Consider the following 7,165-nt stretch of genomic DNA (forward strand, 5'->3'; position numbering starts at 1 on the left):
ATTTTTTTTATTGAGTTCCTTATCTGTGCTGTTATTCCTTATTTCTTTTTTTTTAATAAATTTATTTTTTATTGGTGTTCAATTTGTCAACATACAGAATAACACCCAGTGCTCATCCTGTCAAGTGCCCACCTCATGTTAAGGGCTCCACTATTTTCTCAAGCCCAATGAGTATTCTTATAATCATTACTTTCAATTCTTCATCAGGTATGTTACTTACAATGGTTTCACTTAGATCTCTGGCTGTGGCCTTGTGCTGTTCTTTCATTTGGGACAAATTTCTCCTGATTTTGCCTGTCTCTGAGCCTATTTCTGTGTGTAAGGAAAGTCAGCTACTTCTGTCCTTCAGGCTTTATGAAGAAGAGGTCCTTCGGTGCCCTGCAGTGTAGTGTCCCCTTTTCCCCAGGACCTGGCATTGCTGAGAGTTTCTAGATTGTATGCTGTGTGTGTTCTGCTATTGCGTCCTGGCCATTTTGTCCTTCAGGCCAGTCTTCTGTAGAGGCTCTCTTTGCCTGTTGTGGGCAGTTTTTTGTCCCTGGCTTGAATATGGTGAGTTTTATCTAGGTATGCTCCGGTCTGCTTGTGAAATGAGACCTGGGTCAGGAGACTTGGTGTTGGCAGTGGTTTCGGTTGGTCTTCTGGGAGAGGATGCCCACCACACTAGAACTAAGGCAAGTATGCCTGGGAAGGATGGTTCTCCTTGGTGTAAGCAACCTACGTAGCAAGTGTTGGCACTGCACTGGTTCCTGTAGTGGCTCTGTGTTTATGCTGAGGGGTGGGAGGAAAATGGAACCTACCACTTCCTTTGTTCCTTGAGGGGTCTCTGAATGTTGCCTCTCTGGGAAATGCTCTAAGATGAGCAACTAACCTCCCCATTGTGTGCCCAAGGTGCTCTTTAGATAGCTGTTTCCATGTTGTATGTCACAGGCTGTTTGCCCTGCCTTTTCTCTAAGAGCAGCCCCCTGTCTTTCCAGCTCTCTCAGAGCCAAGCATGCTGACTTTTAAAATGCCAAGCTTAAGCACTGCTGGTTCCCAGAACTCATAAAATTTAGTCTCTCCCACTTTCCAAGCACACTGCTATGGAGATTCATTTTCCTTTTGTGCTCCGCTATGTGCTAGTCTGTCTCTGGCCTTTCTCTGCAACCATGGCTAATCTCTCCATCACAGAGGCAACAATCCATTTCTCTCCCAAGCTATAGTCTCCACAATTTGGACTTTCTTTTATGTCGCCTCTTCTTTACATTTAGTTGTAGAATTTGTCCTATTACTCTTCAGATTGATTTCTGGGATATCTCAAACGATTTGATAGTTATTTAGTTGCATTCATGGGATGAGGCAAGCTTAGAGTTCTCCTCCTCCACCACCACTATCTTCTTCTCTTGAAGATGGTGGCTATTTGATGATCTTGACCTTCTCCAACTTTCTATACCTATGCGGAGCTAGAAATTCTGATGTTTGTATTTTACTTGTTTAGGGTTTTTCTTTTTCTAGTTATAGTGGGAATAATGGCCTTTTACTACTTCTACATTATGATTTAAAATCAAATGTCAGAATGATCTTCCTAAAATATAAATTGGATCAGGACATTCCTTTGCTTCCTAAGATTCAGTGGTTTCCCATTGTACATCAAAAATTTTTAAATAATAAAATACAAACTAATTCTCTTTGGCTCTCTTTCTCTAGTGTCTTTCATGATCTTATTCTGTCATACCCTTTCAACTTTTTCACATGACATTACTCTTAATTTCTAGTCCAATGATTGGCAATCATTTCTTGCAAAACACCAGATAGCAATTATTTTAAACTTTTTGGTCATATGATTTTTATTACAACTATTCAGCTATGCTGTTATAACATCAAGCAGTATTGACAATAAATAAAATAGCTTTGCTGTATTCCAAAAATTTTTTGGATACTTGAATTTCATAAAACTTACATATAACACGAAATTTTTTTTCTTTAGGATTTTTTTCCTTCTAATGAACAAAAAATATATAAACCTTCTCTGGATGCCAGCCAAACAAAAAAAGATGCAGCAAGTCAGATTCAGCCAATGAGCCATAGTTTGTTGATCTCTATCTAGCCACAATAGTTTGCCTACATTGCATAGGAAGCACAACCCATTCCCTTTGTGGCGAGTTTCTTTCTCCTTAGGTTTGGCTTTAAATGTGATCTTTTCACAGATTCCTTCCCTAGCCACCCTTTCTAAAGTAAATATGTCCCTTACCCTTGTTTTATACTGCATCCAATTTCCCTTTCCCTTTAATATTCTTATCACAATGTATAATTATATGTTTATATTTTCTTGGTATTTTCTGCCTCTTCCAATAGATTTTAAGTTTAGTCAGGGACAATGTCTGTTGAGATTTTATTCACCAGTGCTTAACACCTACTATTATTTAGTAAGTGTTCAAGAAATATTTGCAAAATGCACTATTCAGGCTCTTTCTGCCCCTTGGGCTTTGATTGCTCATTTGAAGGGGTTGATCCAACTGTTTTAATTGTAGGTTTACTGAATACACCTGAAAGGCTTATTGTACTAAGCAGTGCCAAGTCTAAGGCTTGACGAACCTAGTCTATCCTCTCCCCCATTCTACAGTGTGGACAACTTGATGGTAGGTCTCTGAGCTATAAACCAGTGACTGTTTTGGTTTAACTGAGATTCTAGATCTACAAAGCTCAGACTTCTCCCTTGTAGACACTGGGTGTGGCATGCCTAAAACAGTAGGATAGGATAGCCTTTTTTACTTCACTCTACAGATATCTAGTTTATGTTAGTTACCATAATATAAATAGGGCCATTATTGAAATCTAGATGTAATTATACTTACAAAAGGTCTATTTTTAAAAACAAGCATATCAGCTTATAATTGACTGTTTAAAAAAGACACAGTTTCACATATATGTCCACATATATACTAAAATGATCAATATTCAAAGGAAATAGCAAAAATGCAGGTATTCCTTACTTTGCACAGTTATGGAATGCATAGATTTCACTTACCATGCTTTAGTTAAATAATACCAGTTGCCCAACAACACAATTGAAATTTCATTTACCATGGTACACTAACGTCAGTAATTGAATAAAGTACACACTTTACTGTTAGCTCTTGAGTACATAAATCATTACTATGCAATTAACAGATGTAAATTATGGTTAATGACTAATTGCATCATTTTTTTCAGTCTTTTGGTGATTGGTCACTGAGCATATACTCAGCTTATGTGCAGGGAACAAAGCATTTGTTTATATTGCCTCTTTGTTTCCTACTGATAAACCCATATGACGTTTAACAAAAATGTATAATGAGAAAATGAATTAGCGAATAAAGATGAAAGTTCAAAAAAGAAACTAAAAGTGATTTTTAAAATTTAATATATATTTTAATTCAATAATAATTAAAATGTTATACTAGCTTCATGTATAAACATAATATGAAATAAGACAGTGAAAGCAAGGAAAATACAATATGATTTCATCCATTAAGTGGAACTTAAAAAACAAAGACAGACTGAAAAAAAACCCCACAACATACTCTAAAATACAGAGAACAAACTAATGGTTGCCAGAGGGGAGGTGAGTGAGGGGATGGGTGAAATATATAAAAGAGACTAAGAGTACACTTACCTTGATGAGTTATTGAATCATTATATCATACACCCAAAATTAATAATACTGTATGTTGATTATATTTCCATTTTTAAAAAAAAGGAAGAAAAGAGAACAGCTGCTGAGAAAAGACATTGCTGGGAAAGTCGGACTTGCCAAAGAGATGTATGAAACTGTTGCCAAGTCTATCAAGAGAATCATCTTAAAAATCCCAATGACTGGGGGAAGGAGTTAAGATGGCAGAGCAGTAGAACTCTATGCTTGTCTCAACCCTTGAACACAGCTAGATAAATATCAAGTCATTCTTAACACCCAAGAGATCGATCTAAATGCTGAGAAAACAAATTGCAGAACGAGAAAAAAGAAGCCACACTATGGAAGGTAGGAGGTGCTGAGATGTGATTCTGTGTAGAAAGGAATCATAGATGCTGTAGAGGGGAGGGATCCTAGATCTTAGAGAGAAACAGAGAGAAAGCAGCCCACAGGGAATTGAACAAAAGAAGCACATCCCCAAAACCATTAACTGGAAAAACTAGAGCAGTTGATTATCACGTTTTTACAAGCAGCAGTGCTCAAAGTCTGAGGTTGTAGAAGTCCATGCCACTGCCAAGAGGAGACTGACTGGCATAGCAGTGCTCCTATGGGGAAGATATGCAGAGGCCTGGGAGTGGATGGCTTGAGGATCCCCTGAGTTGCACTGAGAGAGAAAGTTCTCCTACTTGGAGTGAACTTGAGAGAGGTGGCAGGGCCTCTCAGGGGACAAAAGAGCTGGCAGGCACTAATGTATTGCTCTGGTCATTAGCATAGGAACAGAGATATCTGCTGAGGGCAGCAAACCTTGGTCCCAGCTTTTTACTGTGCTTTATCATAAACTGCAAGCCTCTGCATGGTAGTGTGACTGCTTTTCTGGAACTAAGCATCACCGTCACACCATGAGGAGACCTCCCCCCAGGGGATCAGAACAGGTCCATGCCACATAGGATCCCTAAAACTTGGCGTTTTGAAACTGCTGCATGCCTGAGATAAAACACAGGAGTACTGTGCCACTCCGGCAGGCAGTCAAGCTAGAATAGACAGAGAGGCAGAGATGCAGGGACACAAGAAGGGGAGGTTGTTCACTCTTCTGTGAGGGTTGCCTGAACAGTGGCAGGCGTGAATTCTCCACTCTGGGAACAGGACAGCAGGGCTTCACCATTTTCCCCATGCCTAACAGCACTGACAGACTTCAGTAAGCAACACAGTTGCCCTCAGTGGAAGCTGGAGCCACCAAGGCTTGCCCCCCTGCACCTTGCAGGTGCATCTTTACTACGGCAAGTTGGCCCACAATCAGAGTAGCAGCTCCTTCCCAGAAGACCACATGATGTCACTCATATGTTGAAATTAAGAATCAAAACAGACGAACATAGGGGAAGGAGGGAAAAAGAGAGAAAAACAAACCATGAGAAAGTCTTAACCATAGAGACCAAACTAAGGGTTGATGTAGGGAGGCAGCCAGAGGTAGGCTAAATGGGTGCTGGGTGTTAAGGAGGGCACTTGTGATGAGCACTGGATGTCATATATAAGTAATGAATCACTAAACTCTACACCTGAAACCAATCTTACCATATATGTTAACTAACTAGAATTAAACAACTTGAAATCAAATAAATAAATAAATAAATAAGAAATAAGAAAATCCCAATTACTGAAATGACAATACTCAAAGCCTGAGTTTTTTTTTTTTTTCTCTGAAAATCAACTGCAAGCCATAAACTTCCAGCATAGAAAGGAATCTCTCATTCGGGACTTGGTTCTGCTTTGGGAGAAGTGTGCAAGTCTCAATGATGCAGACCTTTTAGACATCATTTATACTTAATTTCATTGGCACCAGAAAGTTTGGGATATTTTTCAGATGAATAAATGACCAGATGAAGACACTGACCTTTTTGATATGGAACAATTCACATTCATTTAAGAAAATTCTTCAGAGATGGGAACCTGGGTGTTAAGCATCTGCCTTCAGCTCAAGTCATGATCCCAGGGTCTTGGGATCGAGCCCCAAGTCTGGCTCTCTGCTCAGCAGGAGGCCTGTGGCTCCCTCTCCCTCTGCCTGCCACTTCCTCTGCTTGTGCTCTTTTTGTCAAATAAAATCTTTTTTTAAAAAAAAATTCTTCAGAGAGCATCAAAAAATGTGATAAATGTGATAGTTTCAGAGACACTGAGGAGAATGCTGTATAGGTTCAAATTAGCTGGGGTACAGTATAGAAAGCCAAACCAGCACAAACCTGCTTCTATGGTGTATTATTCCCAGATTCCCTATGCCATCATTTTCCTGCGAGCTGAGAGCAATATATCCCTTCTGGGTCAGGCACTGATAGTTGCTAACAATCACCATAAGATTGTGAATATCGACTTAAATAGCCAGCATCTGGACTCTCTTAAGTCTATTGTTTTTTAAAAAGTATAATCAGACCATTGAAACTCACAGCTCTACTAGACTTCTACAAGAACGAACCCTTGAGCTGGATATATACATGGAGTCAATGATCATTCATGAAAACAGAATAGAAAAACAGAGTCCAGAGAGTGACTCAAGAAACATTTGGAGACTATCCTCAACCAATACTAGAATTTTCATAAGACTGAAACAAAATTCAAGTGACTTCAATGGAAACATCTTGTTTGAGAGAAAAGAACCCCCCTGGGGCCTAAAAATGTTCTCTAGCTTGCATCTTCTGTAAGTGTTGAAATCCTTAGCACCAGCTGGTATTGCAAATGAAGCACTTCCTCTGTTGCTCACTTGCATATCCAATAAGGAAATGTATTATTTTAAAATTAGGCATCTCTAATAAAAGGTAGGTGGCTTTGAAAGCACAGTATTTCCCTAACTATACTGCATACGCATTTCAGTTAACAGCTAACTGGATGGCTTCTATTTATAAATTTGTGTTTTAGAAATTAACTCTTGATATTGACAGTTTAGAAATGTTCATGATTGTTGGAACTGATTCTTTCCTCCTCTACTGTGAAGTCCTCTCCCCCATACCCTGCAAAGCATAGCAATTGTGGACCTTTAAAAAATGACAAGATGACCTTTTTCTCACTCCTATCTCTCCTTGATACTGAAAGACATCACATTATAATTGCTTGTTTCTAAGGATTTTATCTTAAGCCTTGAATCATGGAAATAAGCAGCAAGAAACTATATTCAACTCAAAACTTTCTAGGAAAAAAATCATAAAACTGGTTCATTCAGAGGGAACAGTTGTGTCCATTAAGTTACTGCTTATCAGATGATTCAGTTATATAAAATAATAGTTTTATTGTGAATGATACTTTTCATAATCTGTATTACTATACATATGACATTCAAACTCATCAATACTATACTGATTTGTGAATAAAGATCCTTAGAGGGGATCCCTGGGTGGCTCGGTGGTTTAGCACCTACCATTGGCCCCAAGGGAGATCCTGAGATCCTGGGATCGAGTCCTACATTGGGCTTCCTGCATGTATCCTGCTTCTCCCTCTGCCTGTGTCTCTGCCTCTCTCTCTCTCTCTCGTGAATAAATA

At 39.0% G+C, this 7,165-nt stretch overlaps 1 pseudogene; it reads left to right on the forward strand.

Moving 5' to 3' along the window:
• The first annotated feature begins 3,574 nt into the window (after nucleotides 1-3,574).
• Nucleotides 3,575-6,576, forward strand: LOC112911801 (centromere protein N-like; annotated as a pseudogene).
• Nucleotides 6,577-7,165: the final 589 nt, after the last annotated feature.

Source organism: Vulpes vulpes, chromosome X (genome assembly GCF_048418805.1).
Source record: "Vulpes vulpes isolate BD-2025 chromosome X, VulVul3, whole genome shotgun sequence".
In the NCBI taxonomy this organism is placed as follows: domain Eukaryota; kingdom Metazoa; phylum Chordata; class Mammalia; order Carnivora; family Canidae; genus Vulpes; species Vulpes vulpes.